The sequence below is a fragment of the Cydia amplana genome, chromosome 4 (genome assembly GCF_948474715.1).
Source record: "Cydia amplana chromosome 4, ilCydAmpl1.1, whole genome shotgun sequence".
NCBI lineage: Eukaryota > Metazoa > Arthropoda > Insecta > Lepidoptera > Tortricidae > Cydia > Cydia amplana.
In genome coordinates this window covers 15,469,283-15,492,190 of record NC_086072.1, presented here as the reverse complement: position 1 = coordinate 15,492,190, position 22,908 = coordinate 15,469,283, and the positions used below count along the sequence as shown (strand labels likewise).

The 22,908-nt window shown below is 35.3% G+C and overlaps 3 non-coding genes across 3 annotated transcripts; all 3 read right to left on the bottom strand.

The window, feature by feature from the left end:
- Nucleotides 1-9,367: 9,367 nt before the first annotated feature.
- Trnap-ugg (transfer RNA proline (anticodon UGG)) lies at nucleotides 9,368-9,442 on the bottom strand. The gene has a single exon. It is a non-coding gene; the product is annotated as a tRNA-Pro (tRNA).
- A 1,417-nt stretch (nucleotides 9,443-10,859) lies between these two features.
- On the bottom strand, nucleotides 10,860-10,935 carry Trnap-ugg (transfer RNA proline (anticodon UGG)). The gene has a single exon. It is a non-coding gene; the product is annotated as a tRNA-Pro (tRNA).
- A 1,252-nt stretch (nucleotides 10,936-12,187) lies between these two features.
- On the bottom strand, nucleotides 12,188-12,259 carry Trnap-ugg (transfer RNA proline (anticodon UGG)). The gene has a single exon. It is a non-coding gene; the product is annotated as a tRNA-Pro (tRNA).
- Nucleotides 12,260-22,908: the final 10,649 nt, after the last annotated feature.

Genomic DNA, 22,908 nt, shown 5'->3' with positions numbered 1-22,908 from the left:
TAATACTAAGTTCTTATGATTTATCAACGAAGAAGTATCGTCTGATAGCTTAATTAAAATTTTCATAACTTTGCAGGTAACAATCGGCTTGAGTACGAATGTTATTTATAATTAAGAAGCATTCATTAAGAATTTATTCTTTACTTTACGCGTAAGATGTTGCAGCAAAAAGTAATTAATTAATTAAGTTGTGTTGTCAAGAAAAAATAACTTATATTTAACGATACTTTTAATGATTTCTAAGAAAAACAGTAGGCAAATTCTAACTTACATTCAGATTTCAAAATCATGTCAAATTGATATTAAATACGAGCGAAATGCACGCGAGAATGATAACAAAATCAATTTAAATTTTAATATCGGAATGTAAGTTCGAATTAGCCTCCAGAGCAAGACCGGGATTTGAACCCGGGATCTCTCACACCCAAAGCGAGAATCATACCGCTAGACCATCATATCACCTGAATGGCTTATGCCTATAATAAAGTTGTCAAATGATGTCAGTGATGTTTCAAATTCAACGATTTTTATGGCAGTTTTAGCACGAGGCATGATGGTCTAGCGGTATAATTCTCGCTTTGGGTGTGAGAGGTACCGGGTTCAAATCCCGGTCGTGCCCTGTTTTTAAAATTTAAAAACAAAATTTGCCTCAATCGGCATTTGTACCGAATCTACATATGTACATTCGTGTAAATTGTATCTAGAAATGTGGCGTATTAAAATTGTATCCCAAATTATCATCGCCGCCGAGTGCACAAAATATCATACTACAAAAATATACCATACCTGCTTAATATTCAAAGACAATCCATAAATCGAATTAAATATAGGTACTTAATTAATTAATAAAGAAGACGACATGGTGTGGTGTATGCAGATCTGGGGCCCGTTTCTCAAAAGCTTGTAACTTGTAATAAAATCGGATGTCACCTTTTGACAGCATTAGTTAGAAAGGGACTTCCACTTGTATTACAAGTTACAAGCTTTAATAAAGAAAGCAAAATAATGTCACATTAATTTACACAAAGTTTCTAACAGTAACAGTTTGTCTTATAACAAAGCTTAAAGTACCCACCTGTTACGGCGTATAGGAATCCACTTATGTTTGTTCGGGATCTAACTTATCTAACTTAAGCCGCACTTCGTATTTAGTTAAACCTAATAAGCGGCGCTAAGTTCTTGTTTGCTTGTGCCAAGTGGCAGTTTGATTGTTTTAGACCCAGAGCTGATATTCTGAACGTTACTGAGCGCAATCGAGAATTAATGGTTAGTAAAACCAGCTTAAATGCGCTCTCCGACTAGGCACAGTTGTTACAGATCTCGTGGTCAAAGTTACAGTGGTTTTTGTTGAGTAGCACCTGTTGTGCAATTGGAAAGATATCTCAGGTAGCTGAGCCCGTGTGAAATATGTCGCTACTTAGTGTTAAAGCCTAGTTAAACTCGACAGTTTTACTACTTACATGTGAGATAAGTTGCTGTAGATATTTGTATCTGAGCATTATAGTATTTTGTTGTTGAGCATACGTTTAAAAGAAAAAGGTTTAATTTAAATATTTCAGCGACTTAGGAATCTTACATATTATTTAAAAAATAAATAGATAAGTAGGTATGAATCGTGTTTATCGGAAGGGCCTTAAAATCCTAAAGTTTATAGATGTTAATAAAATATTACTACTTACATCAAGTAACATAGTATTGATATGAATATAGATTGTAATTCTGTTTTCTCTAATATTTTTTATCTATTAGTTTTAATTTCAATTCAGTAATGTACCACTAATATGTCGCCGCGTAAGTATTTGAATCTATAATATCTTGCACTGCGATCACGCGATACCTATTTGTTTGCATTACTTTTCATAAGTGCTGTATGTCACCGTATCGATTTTGGCGAGCCATCAGCGTAATAAAACGAAAGCGCCGCCGCCATAAAACTTGAAGGCTACATTAGTCCCAGCAGAGTTTTAATTTACGAAGTTACAGGCAACCACGTCGATTGCCAATAAGTAAATACGGAGGCAAGTCGGTGTATTTAACTTAATTTTTGAGCTTCCAGTGGGGTTAATTGAGAGAGGCGCAGCGGAATGTTCGTCACAAAAGAAGCACTTAAATGAATGAGGAGCGAACACTCGGGCGGCTCAAAATAAACTTATCTGTGTTGGGCAAGGGTTGGAGTCATTTAGAGACAAGGTAATTGTCAGGTGGGCCGGGTGAAGCGGGAGCTAACTCGATCAGGCCTCACTGTTCCGCTAATAGGGTTATTTGCCGAGTTTTTGAACGCACAGGAAGCTCGCGTCGCGTCTCGCATGCCGTTACGTAACCAACCTAATTGTGTCTGAGTACATTTTTGCTCCAGTAATCCTGTTAGCTCGACTGAGCAATTTAGGACATATTCAAATACTTGTGAGATTTTGTTGTGGTACCTGAAATAATTTTAATTCAGTCTGTAAACAACTACCATCGACTTACCGAGTCTCGAATTGAGCAAGACTATACTATAGGTCTCATCAAAACATCTTTCCGGAATGAAATATCTTAAAAAGTTCTTAACTTTCCTATAAAAATGTGCACAATTTTATAAGGTGACTCTTGACCTAACTAAGTCGATAGTCCATGATTCAGGATTCACATTGCTTGTAAGTATGTCATAATATTACATTTTTTCACCGCACGAAGCACTAACAGTATTAAAATAAATATAAAACGCACACATTGCTCATAATTATGGTCTCAACATCGACCTATTTACCATCGCCGCCTATCTATAAAATCAGCAGGTTTATCTCGCAAATGTAGCTCACGTCAGTTTCTTGCAAACAAAGGCTGTCCCAAGTTTATCGACAACTAGGTATCGGCGTCGATATCGGTCTATTGTAGAGCTGGCCGTTCCGGGCCGCATTGTGTTCACGCTGGATTGGCAGCGGCGAGTTGGCGGCGACCCTTCACACCTGAAGTCTAAACGTCTAAATACGCTTACATGAGCAACTATAACACGTAAGTTCACGGTGTACGCTGGTGCATACTAGCGAACACCGTAAAATATTACTTACCTATTTAAAAGTCCTGAATCATGTGGTGGCTTTTGGCTGGCTGTAGTGAAATGCTTAGTGTTAGTGAGGTTCTGTACCCGCTTATAAAAACGAAAACTTAAGTATAAGAATCATATTTTTAGAAGGCATGAATGAATATGAGAACTGTAATGCCTAATAAAATTTATATACAAAAAAGGGCACGACCGGGATTTGAACTCGGAACCTCACACCCAAAGCGAGAATCATACCGCTAGACCATCATGCCGCTTGTAAAGTTACCTTAAAACTCCAAATTTCTGTAAACGTATCTAAGACACCTAAATAAACAGATGTGTAATATCACCTCACATTCCTTTTCATGTTTTAGAACAAATCTTGACAATTGTCATCTCATCTTCATTATTGGTGGTCGGTGAATTAACATACCAAATCTGTGTCCGTCATCAATCAGAGGCTTCTTTTAAAGGGCTTCGTAATAAGCCCTCACTTTCATCTGTCCCTCTGCAATAATAATAACCTGTGATGGAACGCTTTAATTATTGTTTTACCGACAAAATGAAATATTGTAAAAATATGACTTGAAAACTGAACACTAAAATTAAAAGTTTGTTATTGTACCTAAATATAAGCTAATAATTAACAATGAATTATTAAGCATAAGTTCGAAGGTAAACTTGCAGACATTTCCTTAATGGTAGGTAGGTACCTGGAGCGTGTCCTTTTGTGATAGTTCAATAGTTATACTCGTAGTTGAATGAACAACAAAAACAGAACACAATCTGGGTTTGAACGCTTTCACACCTACGAGTATGTACCTAGATCATTATGCCTCGTACTTAATTAAATCCTCAATAAATTCCTCTTGATTTTGAATTGTTCAGCAATCTATATGATTTGATATAAATATGTTTATTCAAGTGTTTCAGTTTTCAGGAAAGTAGGCTTTTGAGGAAGTCTTACAAGCGCTTTGGGTGTGAGAGGTCCCGGGTTCAAATCCCGGTCGTGTCCTGTTTTTAAAGTGAATACTTTTACTTAGCCTCATAATCTGTTCATAAATATTATGATGATCTGGTATTACTTAGCAACTACTGTAGACTTATTCAGATTACGAGAGGTGTACAAAATAAACATAAGACTAGCTAGACCATCATGCCTCTTCCTTGAGCCTTCGTTTTGGTTAAACATTTCGTGAGTGAAAACTATTGTGCATAGTTGTTTGTTCAAGTGATTTAAACTTAATATTTTGGACATAGTAGGCTTTTGAGAAACCTTGATGGTCTAGCGGTATGATTCTCGCTTTGGGTGTGAGAGGTCCCGGGTTCAAATCCCGGTCGTGCCCTGTTTTTATGCCGCGCTTTTACCGATATATTTTTTTATAACTTTGAACGTTTTAAAGAAATATCGATTAGCAATATCATCTATATTCTTAACAATTCAGTTGACCAACCTGGTTTTGCCACTTTGTTTCGCCTTTAATTCCATTTAATTTAATATCTACAATTTTATTTACCACTGGTAGGTGTAGTAATTTGACGCGCTGTCTAAATAATGTAACTTCTTGACATTTTCTATAAAAACTAAATTATAAATTATTTCAGATTTATTTAGTATTCGTTTTTATTTTTAAATTAGTTTTTTTTCTATGGGAAGATAGTTTATTCTTATAATGTACCTAAAATATTAAAGATTATGGTAACTATTGAAACATATTAAAATTATAAACGAACGTTACAATGATTGCCCGAGTATAACATCGCTACCGCTGAATCCATTTGGCAAGGGTCGTTAAATTTCTCCGTTGGGTGCGGTCGCTCATTTATGTAGTTTTAATTCCGCTATTCCTTAGTTCAGAGCCGGGATCTTATTTCATTAGCCGGCCGCGAGCGCGATGCCATTTAGCTCGCAAGCTGTACTGTGAGCAGCGGGCGTGGGCGTGAGCGGAGCGGTGAGCGGACAAGCGCGATCACAAAATAAGAGTATTATACTAATTATACTCTTATTTTGTGTATTTTTATTTTTAACAAGCTGAAACGTCTGCGAACGATGCTATTAAGCTTAGAATAAATTTAAAACTGGAAAAGATACTGTCTTGGGTTAGACTTGAACCAGAGGCCGTGAGTTCAAGTCTCACATAAGACAGTAATTTTTCCACTTTTAAATTTATCTATGCTTAGTATTTGTATTGGTCAAATATGTTAGAGGGAGAATATTTCGATATTTTAATCAAAAGTTGGGGAATCAGTAGGACTACAACATTAATACACTGGAATATACAGAAACGGATTGGTTTATTAGAAAACACAATCTCCCTTAATGAGGGTGCCACTGGGATGCTCTCATATAAATGTCAGGTAATTTAGGGTCATTTAGGGGTATGTAATGTTAAAGTTACCTTCTTAAATATGGCATATATTAAAATGATAACTCAAAACTAAAATATCCAATTAATATTAGGTTCAGTTTTATTAGTACCGTCGACTCGTTACTCAAAACTGACCTTTACCGTTTCGGTACCAAGTTACGTCGTAATAGCACAGTTAATAGAATACTTGCCTTGATCTGTCCATTTTTATGTTGAGATGCCACAGCAGAAGCTTCTTGTTGCTTTCGAATTTCTTCGTTTTAGTCATGGTATAATAATATACTCCGCCTGGTACTCTCTTCCGAGATTCGCGAATGACCTAACTGGCACTTGCCTACGTCATCATGCTGTTTACAGGTTCTCAAACTTTAAAATGTGGGAGAATTTTAACCAACGGTGAAAATTATTTTAACGGCATTAATTTTAAGTTATTCATGTAGAAACATAGTAAAATAAAACAAATCTATACTGCACTTTTCACTCCTACTCTTACAGTTCCGAATAGAGCAGCCAACCATTTTCGTAACAAAACATGAATTACCAAGCTTACGACGTGAAAAGTTTGGAAAACACTGCGACTGCTGACACTGAGCGAGAAGGAAATAACAATTAACACGCGTTCGACAAGGATGACGGTCAGGGACAAAATGGCGGATTGTCAAATGTGACAGCGCTATCCTGTGTTGCCAGTAGTGTAAACAGAATTACCCGAACGTCTGAAATTTCTTTCGTGAATCGGAAGATATTGCTAACGAATAATTAAAAATTACGTGTTATTGTAAAATTTAAGATAAAATACATATAAATGAAAATTATAAAATTATAAAGAAATATTTTAACTTATTAACCATAGATATAATGTACCCATGTAACATGCTATGTTGAAATAAAGTGGCAATGTTATTGTGACGTAGGCAAGTGACACTCTGGGAAGAGAAGACCATGTTTTATTAGACCATGGTTTTAGTCAATACCTAAAAGAAAAAATAAATGGATTTTTTTTCCAAATAAATCTCATGAATAAAAACAGTAAAAAATGATTATGTACCTAATTATGTATCTTAATCACGCCATTGCCCGCTTGTTTCCATGAAAATGTGTACCTATACATGCTAAGGTACCTATAATGACGTTGACTGTACCTATAAAGTTATAGTAACTTATTTTCATTAGGTACCCAATTCTTTATTTAAAAACTATTTTAGTCGGAATAACGTTTCTCTTACTTTAACAATAGGTAGAGCCAGCTGTGTTGACAATGCAATCATAACGTTTCTCACAATGCAAATAAATATGTTTAAATTATTGATATTTTCCTCATCAAGGCATGGGAAAAGGAGGCTTAAGAAACCATTGTGCCGCAGACCCAGTGTCAGTCCTGATTGATATCACTTTAATTATATTTTTAATGTCAACAATCCATTAATCTTCGTGGTTATGAAATTGAAAAAGAAATAAGTGCTTTTGAATTCCATTAATTGTTTTGTGTGTCACTTAATTCTGAGTGCAAACAATGATGCTTTCTAAACGTTACGGCAAAATGGAGCATTTTACGACCATGTGCACAAAAATATAAATCGAATGGTTATTTAAATAAATAAAAAGATTTGTTTAATGTAAACGCGCATAGTTCTATAACTATAATATTTATTATATAAACTTAAACAGGTACCATTACACATTTTCTGTTAGTTGAGGATGTTTTAGACTAATTGTTGTTTTTTCTTGCTTTCATTTTGAGTTATATTTTCGCTCCTGATTGTTATGTTGTCTTATTTCAAACATAAATAAAAAACAGAAACAACATCAAGTACTTAAATGAAGCGAAAAAGGTTAATTAAAATTCTAAATCAAGTACAACTTAAAAGTGCCATAGGAATCCCTTAAGAAGAGTGTGATTATTTCCATGGAGTGAAGTTGACTTAAGAATTGCAAAGAAGGCTTTGCCGGGCAGGAGCACAATACAGAAGAATGGGAGCTACACCCGGCGGCGGGTCGCTAGCACGATACCTTATAAATAAATAAAATAATAAATAAAAGCATTTATTTACCAATAAACTATGGTTTACATATTTACCAGGGGCACTAGGTGAGACCTGTATCGCGGGGAACCAGTTAGATTTGTACAGTATCTGGATTTAGTTACTTAATAGGTAGATATACTTAGCATGCAAGTTATAAAATTACTAAAAATTACACTTAAGTCTTTGCGTACATTATTATAAAATATTACTTAGTATAGCTTCTGTCTCCAAGTAGTTGAGTGATTGAAGAAGAGTGTAGGTAAGCTTTTTTGCCTCAATAACTGATTTGCCTTTGAGATGACAATGCTTTAGCATGGCATTGTAGGTTGAAGCCTTAAGGTGGTCCCCAAATCGTTTACCGAAGGCGGAGAAGACTTTCGGAACAGGTAGGTTAAAGATTCGCGTTTTGAGAAGTGAGACGTAACAAGTCATGAGTGTAGACGATTTGTGTGTAAGCAAAACGATTCTGTGCAAAAATAACTGCCGAACGGTCAGGACCTTAGTTTCGGCGTAGAGTTCAGAAGTTGGAAATCGAAAGGGTCTCTTCAACATAACTTTTAAAACAGAGCGTTGGGCCCTTTCCACCTTCTTATTAAAATGGTGTAAGAATAATTTTTATTTTTTAGTCTTTTATTTATTACATCCTATTTATGCATAATTAATGGCATTAACGGATCTAACGCGATTAAATTTCATTAGGTATTTTACTTTTTTTTCCGACGTCCTCCGTGCCGTGACCACAGCTAGTGCAACCTGACTGAAACTTCGGAAAAGGTAGAATAATGATCACTGCGCTCACTGTGTTCGGGCGCCAAACTACCTCGACAGAAATGGATGCCTTTCAACCCTATTAATAGCCAAAATTACATAAGTATAAAAAATGGCTGATTATATAATCTGTAAATATCACTACACACTTTTAAGTATCGTGTACAAGCCAAGGAATGGAATTCCTTGCCGGCGTCTATATTTCCGAGCTCATATAACCCGGCAACCTTCAAATCAACGGTGAACAGGCACCTTCTGGGCAGGCTCGCTCCATCGTAGGCCACGTCTTCGCCTCAGCTAGTCTGTGGCCATGAGTAAGCCCATTTATAATATAAAAATAAACAAATAACACTCAGCATGCTAGCGCTATCACACAACGACCAGCGCCTACGCCCCCAGAAATTTACGATTGTAAATAGGGCATTCCGTTTATTTACTTATGACCAAGTAATTCGGTGAATCCGTATAATTACCGGCATTAAGATGATTCTCGCTCCCTCCAACAACGAACTCGCCTGATGCTGAACATTTAAATGTCCGGAGCGAGTTTTAAAGTTGCGGTTATAAATTTGCTCCGTCTGTTTCGGGAGATTAGAATTTTGCCAAGTGAATAAATTGGTTTTTGAAAGCGTTACGGCAGGCGTGACCTCTTGACCGAAGTTGCGCTACGGTAAATATACCCGTGGACAGGAGGTATTAACCGTCAGTACCGCTAAACTTCATGAGTTACAAAAATCATATTTTATTTTTCTAAATGAATTATTTTTCTTAGTACCTTAACAGAATGAATTTTATCGGCCGCGGTCTAGCGGCTTATTTATATCTCGATAAAGCGAGATTTACAAGATGTGAAAACGCAGCAAATAATTTAAATATGGAACCGTCAATAAGTGTAAGGCCTGAGTGGACGCTCAAGTTGAGCGTGCAGCGGGGCGGGGCGTGCGGCGTGCATGTTAAACAAATGCAAACGTATAGGAGTGGCCTTAGTGCCCGCTGCTCAAATCCCTTGGGAGCTCGACGCCACGCTGCATGCCCCGCAGAACGCTCCGCTCCGAGCGTCCACTCAGGCCTTACACTTAGAAAAGCGATTTAAAAAAAATCTCACAAATACATGAACAGTTTCTGGGGTCTGTCTATGAATAACGGATGTGGCTAATTAAGGTTATTTTATGTTAAAAACAGGGCACGACCGGGATTTGAACCCGGGACCTCTCACACCCAAAGCGAGAATCATACCGCTAGACCATCATCATGCCGCGTAATTGAGGCTCTATAAAATGTGTATTAAAACTTTGAACTGAAATTCGACATATAAAGTATTTAAACAGTTGTTTGAATCGTTCTTCAGTGTATGATGTTATTAAGTAAATACAACTGAGAACAATATATTTATATGATCCTATTCAACTTATGGATGAAACAAATCAGAGTTTTGTTTGTTCAAATTATAACATTGCCGGATTGTCTGTACTACCGTAAAATGGGGTGAGTAGGGTCAAAACTGAAATTCAAACCTCGATAACATAATTTTATTTTTACATATGAAAACTGAATGGTGTATATAATAAGTGTTCCGGACGTTTGTATTTTAGTTTTTATTTTATTTTGGGTAGTTCCATTTCATAACTTTGACGATAAAGAGGAAAACCCACCTCACCCCGTAGTGCCTCGTATTTGGGGTGAGAGGGGTTTTCATACAAAGGTGATTTTGGAAGATTGATGGATCTATTTTTTTTTATTATGCGTATTACTATAGCTCCATTTGAAATTGGAATACATTATTTTTGTAGCAGTAGCCTGAAAATCTCTTCTCACCCCCCTCTCAAACCTTCTCTCCCCATTCATAAGCCACCTCTCCCCGCGAAACCTACTCACCGGGGTACGGTATCAAATCAAGATAATTTAACAACTACATATAATCATTCTGTTGTAATCATGGATGATATAAATTATTAAGAGCAGAAGAGCACGCAATTTTTTAGCCATTAAGCTACCTATCTGTATAAATAACACATTATATTGTAGCGAGTGTGTGTTATTTCCATATACATTCATACTCGTACGTACTTAGATAGTTTTCATACGCGAAATAGTCGCACCATTCAAAACATACCTATCTACTTAATGATTACCAGATTCCCTCAAAACCTCTTCAGAAGTCATTACTCTCTATTAGCCGACCTTATGAAAAAACCGCAACTGATATCAAAGCATTTAATCAGGTAAAGTGCGTTCCAAACGAGTGGGGGCCAATAATAAACCCAATCGACATCTGGGCCCATTGAGAGAGGTTTGGTTATTAAATTATCTGTGGGGACGGTATATTAATCGTGGTATAGCTATTGGAGATGACAAAATGAGATGGGCAGGGTTGCTTCCAGTTTGAAACAAAAAGGTTTTCATTGCCAAAAATGCACTATTTTCTGAAGAGACTGGGTTGAGCTATTTTACTTTATGGGTTTGATGTACGATTATTAATTACTACTAACCGAGAGGAGTCAAAGAAAATATACAGGAATATTACTTACTTCGCAATTCTCACAGTAAACAAAAGGGCACGACCTTTCAAGCCCAAAAAATCGTAAAGGCACCGTGAATTGACCATTAAATATTCAGAAGAATTATTAATTAATCGTTTATTTACTCCTTACTGATCACAAAGCAATAAAAACAGGGCACGACCGGGATTTGAACCCGGGACCTCTCACACCCAAAGCGAGAATCATACCGCTAGCTAGACCATCGTGCCGCTTGAAATACTTCCTCGAAAGCCTACTTTCCTGAAATCTGAAGCACTTGAATAAACAAAATATATAACGTCATAATATAGATTACTAAACCATTGAAAATCAAGATGATGAAGTTAATTAACAATACTTCACCTAAAAACAGGGCACAACCGGGATTTGAACCCGGAACCTCTCACACCTAAAGCGTCATACCTAGGCCATCATGCCGCGTTAAAATGTTTGATTTCCTTTGAAACAATTGAACAAACAAATCAAATATAAAATGGCCTTTATTGGTGTCTTTTTATCAATTAAACGTAATCTAATTAGCTGTAAAACATACGTAAAATACAAATATGCACTTTTGTTACATACAAGCAAGCATCTCTCAAGAAAATTCAATAATTGAGTGCCTATCAGATTAATGTTATTTGATATTTATAATACATATTTCTTAGAATTTTATAGAGGAAAAAAGGTAAGATAAATATTTTCCCCCTTATTCATAAAACTTAGCAACCTCTTAACCTTAAAATGTTGTCTCTCACTAACAAGCAGAAATGTCAGTATGACGAATAGGGACAAACAATTATCAAGCGTTTTTTAGATTTGACAGACGTGTATCAGTGATGCCATTAACATTTATCAGTTACAAATTTATTTATTACTTATTCGTGTTTTTAATAGTAAACGTAAGTTCACTTGTCGATTCCATTTCCTAAAAAAATCGCAGCCCCATCCCTCTGTTTGCCCTCGATTGATAGGAACCGTCGTGGTCTGAGGCAAATGTACCGGCTAATGATTTGCTAACGACGATATTTATATTTTAATGCATCCCAGTCACAGATTATTTCCTTTGAAGGGCCGATCAAGATCTGTGACTGGGTTCTTACGAGTTTTCGTCTCAATGTTAAAGAAAGTATTTGCGGAATAACGATGTATTTTATGACACTTAGAGGACTGTGAATTGTCGTTATCATTTTTCTTAAATTTTCAATTGAGTTGTATTATAGAAATTATTTTTAATAATAAGATTAATAACTCGTAATATTTACCTTATTACATTGAAAAGTATGTATTTAAATTTTGCTATTACCTAGCGAGATTAGTGACATTAATATAATGGTTATCAATCGAAGAGTTTTATTAGTTAGAAATACCTTTTATTTTATGTAAAACAAATAGTACATATTTATATCACGTCATATACATTACTAAACAATTCAAAATCAAGATGATGAAGCCAATTAACAATATTTCACCTTAAAAACAGGGCACGACCGGGATTTGAACCCGGGACCTCTCACACCCAAAGCGAGAATCATACCGCTAGACCATCATGCCATATGTGAGAGTCTACCAAAAACATAGCGAATCGTGTACAGCCATCAAAATAGTGGCCACCTGGTTAAACAAATGAACACGCCACAGAATCAACTTTGTTTCATGAAGGCTTTTAAGGAAGCCTTCTTCAGGTGGCATGATGGTCTAGCGGTATGATTCTCGCTTTGGGTGTGAGAGGTCCCGGGTTCAAATCCCGATTTGTGCCCTGTTTTTGTCTCTTTGAAATACAACAATAATAAAGAATATATACGGGTACAAGATACATTTTTATAATAATATTAATTTATTTAAAACGTATACACATAATTATTTATTAATTTTTAGCATAAATTTAGTATCACGACCCTTTTACTTATCCATTCTTCCGATATTAAATCATTACTATAGCTTTGTGGCCAATTTTGTAACTCCGTCTGCTATTCTAAGCGTTTCGGTTTTATTCTTATTACTAATAGACTAGAGCTTTAAGAAATTCAGTCTAAGCCTTTTTAATTTGTAGTTATTGCTGCTCGTGACTCGAATTTATTTAAAAATTTCAGTCGCGTATTTACACACATAAAATACGTTAGATTCACTCCTACATCGCTTCATAGCGTGGTATCTGAAAATTATACGCGGGCACATCTGCGCCTCGCTTCTGAAGCTCGCTTTGGAAAATAATAAAGTTCCTTTTAAACGCAATTCGTATGTGAAGTACAACGAATGAGGCGTAATAAAACGTATTAGGAAAAATGTATTGCAAATAGGAAAAGGCTTAAGTGAGTATATTACGGAAATTACGCCTACATAGTATTCGGTTGGTGATTTTCCTTCTGCGTCAGAGTTTTTGGAGTAAACCTAAGATATTTTAGGGCTATTCAGTAAAATTATATATAATACACGTGTCATGTGTACTTATATTAAGAACTTGGTGTAAAATATTCCAATCATGCGTAAATAATTCAAACATAATTGTATTTTCTTTGTCTTTGTTTGCCGGCTTGAAATTGACGTCTAGTATTTGTAATACAAGACTCTAGGGTCAGTCAGTCCAAAGTGTCCAAACTAGGAGCCCGATTCAGAATTAACAATTTGCTACAGTTTGGAGTTGATTGCACGCGAATTATAAAATACAACTATAGTTCGTTTTTTTTAGCATTAGAAAGAACTTGAAAGAAGGTAAGCGATTTTGACATGTCTTTTAATTGAAAAACACTTTTTAAAAATCAATAACTATTACTTATGAAAGCAGAAGACTATAAAAGATCGTATTAGATTCATAATTGTTACATATTTACCGTAACTTATTTTTAATATGTGTTTTTCAGTTAAAAGACACATCAAGATTGTTTACCTTATTTCTAATGCTAAAAAAATGAACTATAGTAAAATTCATAAATGTACATTCAAATTGATCCTTAGGTATAAACAAAATTCATACAACATGTGACATTTTTTAAACATGCTTTGTTTTCGTATGATTGATTACATTTTTTTTCAACACGTATTCAAGTGTTATTTAACGAGCAAGAATAATTGACTAGATTGAATTAATGGCAGATCTTAAGTGGCATGAAGGTCTAGAGGTATGATTCTCGCTTCGGGTGCGAGAGGTCCCGGGTTAGATTTCCGGTCGTGCCCTATTTTGATTTTATTATGTTACTTATACAATTTTACCAACCCGTGGCCAACCATAGCTTCAGGTGCGAGAAGTCCTGGGATTGATTGTCGTCGTTGTCTTTGTTTGAAAGGCTTTTTTGATGCCCTTGCATGGTCCGCCTTCTCCGTTCATTCGTCTCAGTGAAGCGTCCCCGTTTCAGCTTGGTCCAAGTCCAAAGATGCTTTCGTATGTCCGCGGCTGTTTTCTTTTTTCCTTTTATAAGTCGCATTAGTCGACCGACTCCCTTGAATTTTTGTGAGTATGTATATTGATTTTTATAGGCCTACTGCCCCTTAGTATTTATACGCGTCAACCCATTTCATAATTCTCAACACGAACTACTTTCCAGTCAGATGCTTAGTTGGCAATGGTTTTTGTAAAAAATAGTTCGTGTACAAATTTCCTACACTATTTTAATACCTTAAATAACAACATATGTACAGTCGCCATCAGATATATGGGAGCGGCTAAGCGCCACTTGCACCAACCTACTAACTCGGGGTTAACCGGTTAAAACGTTAATCCAGTTTCATATTGTACTGGTAACTCCAGGTTTAACAGGTTAACTCCGGGTTAGTGAATGGTGCAAGCGGCCCTAAGGCGTTCACAGATATCTGAACACGTTTCTGTTATCAGGGCGTAAAGTAAAGAGTGCGTGTTCAGATATTGTATTTGTGAACACCTAGGTCTAGGTGGCGACTGTACAAGAAAGCAGTGAGTGCGAACCACGTTAGACAATCGAAGACAATTTTTTTTCTAATAAAGCCACAATAAATGTATGCGAATTTTATTGGTACATTCATTTCATACTTAGAAAGTTAATTTATTCTTATTCTTATGCGGCTTATATGGTAATGAAGTATGTATGTAGATTAGCAGATTATTAATCAGTGTGAACTTATTCATGCTGATTTTTTACTTAAAACGCATGTTACTTAGCTCCTAACGGAACGACTTGTTATATTATACGTCGTAACAACTGTGTATCCATGTTTTGCATATTACAATATAGGTATCTATATATATAAATGCAAGTGTCCTGACTGACTGACTGACTGACTGACTGACTGATTCATCAACGCAGAGCCGAAACTACAAAAGCTAGAAAGTTGAAATTTGCACACTAGGTTGCATTTGTAAAGTGTACAAGAGATAAGAAGCGATTTTGAAAAATTCAACCCCTAAGGGGGTTAAAAAGGGGATGAAAAGTTGTATGGGGTTCAAGTTTTAGTTTAAGCTAGGAATTTGAAACTTTGTGAAAATGTATTATATTAAAAAACAAGAAAACTAATTTCAGCGTTTTCGAAAATTCATCCCCCAAGGTGGTGAAAAAGGGGTTGAAAGTTTGTATAGAGATCAAATATTTTTGTGAGTGTGTGACTTTAAACTTTGTATATGGGTATATTATTATAAGACAGGAAAAGTAATTTCAGCGTTTTTGAAAATTCATCCCCTAACAGGGTTAAAAAGGGGTTGAAAGTTTGAATCCATTACAAATGCTTTGAAACTTCTTAGAAAGGCATAATAGCCGATTACAAAAAAAAGTAATTGCGACGTTTTAGGAAATTCAACCCCTAAGGGGGTAAAAAAGGGGATAAAACTTTGTCTTGGGGTGCAAATTTTATTTTAAGCTAGGACCTTGAAACTTTGCAAAAAGGTATTAAATTAAAAAACAAGAAAACTAATTTCAGCGTTTTTAAAAATTTATCCCCCGAGGTGGTGAAAAAGGGGTTGAAAGTTTGTACGGAGATCAAATATTATTGAGAGTGCGGGACTTGAGTCTTTGTATAAAGCCATATTATTAAAACTCAAGAAAAGTAATTTCAGCGTTTTTAAAAATTCATCCCTTAAAAGGGTTAAAAAGGGGATGAAAGGTTGTATGGGGTTCAAGATTTATTTTAAGCTAGGAATTTGAAACTTTGTAAAAATGTATTATATTAAAAAATAAAAAAACTAATTTCAGCGTTTTCGAAATTTCATCCCCCAAGGTGGTGAAAAAGGGGTTGAAAGTTTGTATGGAGATCAAATATTTTTGTGAGTGTGTGACTTTAAACTTTGTATATGGGTATATTATTATAAGCCAGGAAAAGTAATTTCAGCGTTTTTGAAAATTCATCCCCTAACAGGGTTAAAAAGGGGTTGAAAGTTTGAATCCACTACAAATGCTTTGAAACTTCTTAGAAAGGCATAATAGCCGATTGCAAAAAAAGGAATTGCGACGTTTTAGGAAATTCAACCCCTGAGGGGGTAAAAAAGGGGATGAAACTTTGTCTTGGGGTGTAAATTTTATTTTAAGATAGGACCTTGAAACTTCGCAAAAAGGTATTAAATTAAAAAACAACAAAACAAATTTCAGTGTTTTTAAAAATTCATCCCCCGAGGAGGTGAAAAAGGGGTTGAAAGTTTGTATGGAGATCAAATATTTTTGAGAGTGCGAGACTTAAATCTTTGTACAACGCCATAGTATTAGAACACAAAAAAACTTATTTCAGCGTTTTTAAAAATTCATCCGATAACAGGGTTAAAAAGGGGTTGAAAGATTGTATAGGTTATAATTTTATTTAAAGCTAGGAACTTGAAGCTTCGTAAAAAGGTATTTTATTAAGAGGAAAGAAAACTAATTTCAGAGTCTTTGATAATTCATCCCCCAAGGTGGTGGAAGGGGGTCGAAAGTTTGTATGGAACCCAAATATTTATTGGAGTGCGGGACTTGAATCGTTGTATAAAGGCATATTATTACAATACAAGAAAAGTAATTTCAGCGTTTTTAAAAATTCATCCCCTAAAAGTTTAAACAGGGGTTGAGAGCAGGGATGTTGCGAACATCCGCATCCGCATCCGCAACCGCGGAACATCCGCATTATTTTCAACATCCGCATCCGCATCCGCATCCGCATAAAATCGATGCGGAGCTTATGCGGATGCGGATGTTGAACAAGTCGGTACAGGAACGTCTTAGCGGCGGCGTAAGTGCTAGGTAATTTCGTCATTACCTATAACGCAATCGTCTAGATCCAGAAAAGTCGGCGAAGTTACTGTTTATTAAATATAACGCACCTATATTCTTGCTCAAATACTAAACGTTTGGTTTTTTTAATTAAAAAATACTAAAAATATTTGACGTTTTCTAAGTACCTAATCTTGACATCCGCATCCGCATCCGCATCCGCGGATGTGAGCCTTTAAAAATCCGCATCCGCATCCGCATCCGCGGATGTCAAAAAATCTGCATCCGCAACATCCCTGGTTGAGAGTTGGTAGAGGGTTCAAATTTTATTTAAAGCTAGGAACTTCAAACTTCGTAAATAGGTAGTTAGGTAGTAGGTTTTATTAAATAGTAGACTTGAAAATCTTCTTGGGGTTGAGAGAGATTATATCGAGATTATCGAGAACAATTTTATTCAGTTAGGGGCTCGAAACTTTGTAGCCAGGTTGTGAAAGACAAATCTCAAGCGTTGTATAATAATTAACAAATGATTAACAGTCCCTACTGCTATCTTTTGCTGCATAATGTTCTAAGCTAATGTAAAATTTATAACCACCAATATACAAATCCACGCGTACGAAGTCGCGGGCAACAGCTAGTATTATACAAATGCATTGAGCTGCTTCTAATGCGTTCTAGTTTGACTTGATCGGTCTTTGGACTAAGGATGCATGTAATACAGTAGTGTCTATACATCAATATAAAACAGTTTTATAGCATAAATACTGAATTTCTGACAAACAAATTACAGCTTAAACCGTTTAGACCTCGGAATATATAAGTATAGGAATAACTATAATGTTCTCGAAACGTTGTACAGCTCCATTGAGAAACAATGTTCTCAAATAGGACCTATAAGGAAGCGGAAATGCGCTTAAAAGTTTTTTAGTAACTTCTACATGGACAAAGTCGCGGGCAGAGGCTAGTAGTAGTAATTGCTTAAAAAACCGAAGATTTTGCTTTGATTTTGATTTTAAATTACATATTACCATTATGACCAAATTGTAATGATTTTTGTCCGTTATTAAAACACGTGGAACAGAGCTAAACGTATTTGGATGAAATGCACCAGATTTTAATAAATTGTTTTATTGTACAGGCGGTACAATATGACCGACTCTCCTCTACAGTTTTTATTTTGTGGTAGTTTTTCAAATCATTGTATTTAATTGTCAATCGTGAAAACCAAATATAATTATAGAAGTATATTATTTTCAATTTAACACATTTAACCAAAGCGATCTTGATGTTTTTCTTAGAACTAAGGGCGCTAAGTAAACACGCAATAATTTCACGTTTCGAGATATTCGCGTGTCTGTTTGTATGGAGGCAAGAAATAGCACCTCATAAACTCTAATGTACTATCTATTTATATTAACTCATGGCAATTTAAATCTTACCGCCTGTTGTTAGAGTCTAAAATTACTGTAATGTTGTGGTATCATTTACAACTTTTTGTATACGTTAAGAAATGGCGGGGTCTACAATAACAGAGGATGCACAAACAGCAAGTCATAACTATTGTAGGTGTTGCATAGAACAAAGAAATATTGAGAATTGGCGCTACTTATAGAACTGAAAACAGTTTACTTTGATTCAATCTTAATGTTATCAGTGATCTGCATTAGTAAGTTTTTATTTTAAATATTATTTATTACATTTAAATGACTAACATGAAGATTGGCCTAGAACAAATCGTCGTTTGCTGATATAATTGCATGCAGGGAACCGGTTTTTTTGTAAAACCCAAAATAGCCCAATATTTTTAATTATTTTATGCTCTTTACGTAGGACTGAATCATCTATTTAGGTAACAACTTCGTAGTATTAGATTGTCCCATTAAAAATGAAATAATAAGCCAAAGAACGAAAAAGAACGTAATAATACCGGTATTTTTTGTATGAAGAAAAAACCGGTTCCGAGCCTTGATTGCATGTTCATCTACATATCTACATTTGCATGTCTCTGCTTAATTTTATTGTGAGCCCACAGTAGCGAGTCGATACTAGCGTAGCGACCATACATTTTTTTTTAAATTATGTATTTTCTGACGACAACTTGAGTATTTTGAGTTGATCTAATCTATAGTAAAACTTGGTAAGTGTTAGAATTAGCAGAATTAGCTAAAGATACTTAGATTTAATTATGTTACTTTGTTACACATTATGAACTTTGTTCGAAATAAATAATTTTGGATTTTTATTTGAATGCTTACTTTTAGATCCAAAAATGTCAGAAAAATTGTCTAATAAGTATGTGCAACGGCCTGCTTTTCTTTCGGTTACTGAGAATTTAACATTATGTGTATACATATACATAATAACATTACGTGTAACATTATGTGTTATCAGTAATGTATTACTTTTTATTATTATTATTATTTAACAGGACCTTTATACGTTTGTACAGACCAATTTTGATATTCAATATATTAAATATGCAAGTACGTGTTTTGTTTTTAACTTTATCCTGCCATATCTGAATATTCTTTTGGCTATTGCTTACCTGTAAGGGCAGGTATTCATGCGGGGCGAATTTCCCGGAATCCGGCGATGATCCGGCGCATTCGACAATGCTCGAGCATCTCCATTATCCTGCAACATTTAAAACTGTATCTTATCTCCTACTAACAAGATTCAAATTCATCTGATATGGTTATCGGCGGTTAAGGTGTTTAGTAGTTGACGAACTTCATAGTTGCCTCGATAAGATTGATCGAGTGGGGTAAAGAGAACAGATTATCTGGGTCCGGGGTAAAAAATCAGTGACTTGTCAAATTCGTCGCATTCTAAACTACGGATTGACCGACGATCTCTCGGTCTCGGTTCGTATAAATGGATTTTATGGGATAGAAAATTGGAATTTATTAGGTTTTGTATTTTTGTTTGTATAGTTGGGGTGCTAGTTAAAGGATTAGATTAACAAACTAGACACAGATTTGATATATATGTATGTACTTTGGTGTATGTTTAAAAAAACAGGTAGGTATTCAATTTACTTGAGAGCAATGAAAACGGACCATTTTTTTAGAATATTTCTCTAGATGGGAACCGGTTTTCAGCGCTGTTGTGTTTGCAAGCAACTACTTAAGAGTTTAGTGAATTCTAGAAAAATAATTGAATAATATTAAATTCAAAGATTCGTCAGTATTATGATTTAAATATAAGGCATTTTCGCACGTTTCTGTGAGTGAGTGTTCACATTCGATGGTGGTAGTAGGTACCTATACTGGGAATGGATAACTATATAATTTACAATTGCAATTTTTATAATAATTAGGGAACCATTCGAATGTTTATAGTAGAAAGTGGTCATTTTATCCACAGCTAACAATTGTAAGTCAAAACCTAATGCTGTAAATTATATTAAAAAAACAATGCAGGTAAAGAATGCCGTCTCATACCTTGGCGGCCTAAATCTATTGTTTGATTTATTGGATTTGAAGAAAACAACGTACTTAGTCGGGGTTAGTAGCTTTCACTAAAGATGATAATACTATTAATTATTCTGTGACTAAAGTAACCGACGACGAAAGGTAGAACCGCTCCTTTACATCTGTAATGGGATTAAGCTAAAACTATAAACAAGCTGATTAGGGGTATTAAGAACAGTCAGTAATAAAAACTGTTTTTAATATTGAAATTTTTGCCAGAAACTTATTGATGACAGTCAAAGACAGATTTAGCAGGTAGCGATTTATTTAACTAATCGATACCTACCATACCAGTATGTATTTATTTTTCTTTTTTAGGTTGTACTTAAATTGAATATACCTATTATAGGTACCTACCTATAATAGGTATATTCCTAATAGGTATGTACCTACTTGTATAGTACTCGTAATGATTGTAATGAAATCACTTGTCGTGGTAAAAATGTCATGACCTATAAGTACATTTGATTTATAGGGTAAATATTGTTATTATAACCAGGATTTACAAGTAAGTACCTAATAATTATATACGAAATTGCCAAATCTCATGACTTGGAATAAGAATTAAATATCTAATTGTAATCAGGGTTTATGACAAGTCAATCAAGGGCCACCATTACTGACGTTCCATTAAATTTAATCTCAAAATCCTTACGTTGATCAGCGATTTGCAACTGCCCAAGCGGCTGTCATTTCGCCGCATAAAAACATTTCGAATTACTTTCAACCTTATTTATGTTGTTTTTGGTACGAATATTGTTTGAATTTTGATTGATTGTATGAATATCCTTTTGTGTAATGTGATAGAAATCCGTATCTGTCCGTTTTTGTGTGACTAAGGTTTATTGATGATTATAGGATTACGATGCGTTTGAGGCGGCGTACGTTTCGGTGACTTCTTAACTGGCTTGTCTGTTGTGTTTTGTATTCTGTAGATTAGAATAGTGGGCTAACCAGTAGCAAAGTTATTTTCCATTGTGACTGTTTTGGGACAACATCGTGACTAAAAATCTCTGAACAATTGTTGATTAAGAACCCCTTCGCTGTGTGGGTAAAGGGCAAATTAATTTACTTATAAGATTTTTAACTTCTTTTTTCAGTTAAGGAATATTCTTTTCTTAAGTTTCTCCGTTCCGTTCTATTTTTTAAATATTTGCGAATCAATAAAATCACCGCTTCCGGCAGGACTTGAACCTACGAGCTTTGGAAACCGTCCAATCGCTCTTAACCAACTGAGCTACGGACGGAAGCCTACCAGAAGCGAGCGAACCTTTCCAGTAATAATGAGCTAACCCAAACTAAACCAATTTTTGAAGTGAAAACTTCTTTAGCGGCGCTGTGCACTTTTTGAGGTGGGGAAAAAATGTTAAACTCGCGACAGATCACGTGACCGCAAGACGGACCTGATCGAACAATGTCATTGAGTTTTTCTTTATTGATTTAAATGCCATCTAGTGAGTTTCGCTCTAACTGGTATTAATATAACTCGAGTACCAACAGTGATGTGCCCCCTAAGGGTTCAAGTAATGCGACGAAATAACGCTAGATGGCGTTAACCTCAATTATACAGACATTTTGCACTAATCATTTTTTCACTTCTGCCGGCACTCCCGGAGTGCAACTCGTTGTTTTTTTATCAAGGTCTACATCTGCGGTAAGGTATACATCTGCGGGCGATAAGTACTACAAATACAAATTGACTTGATTGACTTGACTTTTCAAATGTTATTTAAATCAATTACTTTACTCGATGTGGAAAGTGATGAGATAAATCAACATGTCTAGACAAAGTTAAACCTCTTAACATATTCTGAAGAGTACATGCGTAGGTTAGCTGCCTACTTGACAAAGAACAAAACATTGATGTAAACATCAGAATAAAAGGATTTTGTAAGTTTTTACTAACTATAGAAACTGACGAGTATTACTTATATTAAAACCTCTCTATCTTAATTGAATGAACGGTATTATACATATAGGTAGGTAGTAAGCAGGCACGTGTAAGCAACTCTCTTTAACAACCTCGTATTCATACGGCGAAACTTTACCATTTTGCTACAAATTAATAGACAAATTCGCATGTTAAAGGAATTAATCTCCATCGCTTTACGGAGGAGATAACAAATTCATATCGGGGGGTCCGCCCGCCACCCCCCATTGTCTTAGTACCTTAGTTGAGGCATTAAATACAGGATCGAAGTTGAGATAACCTAAATTATTCAATTTATGAAAATTAGGATGCGCATTAAACACTATTTATTTAAAATTTATTGCTAATGAATAGAATAGAATATAATATAATTTATTCGTAAGCACAGACAATACATAACATATATAACATATAAAGAAAACACAAAAAAGATTAAAGTGCCACGAAATGGCCTCATCTCAGCATGATGCTGGTGGCTTCCAGCGCTGGTCTTCCGATGAGACCATCAAGTGATAAGAATCACGGAGGGTAACAGACAAGAAGAAAAAGACATCAAATAACATACAGTGAACGGATAGTAAAATAAAATAATGGTGGTCTTAATGAAAAATAGTACATTATTGTCGAGGTTCGGAAGTAGCTACTTGCAGGCTGAGGATT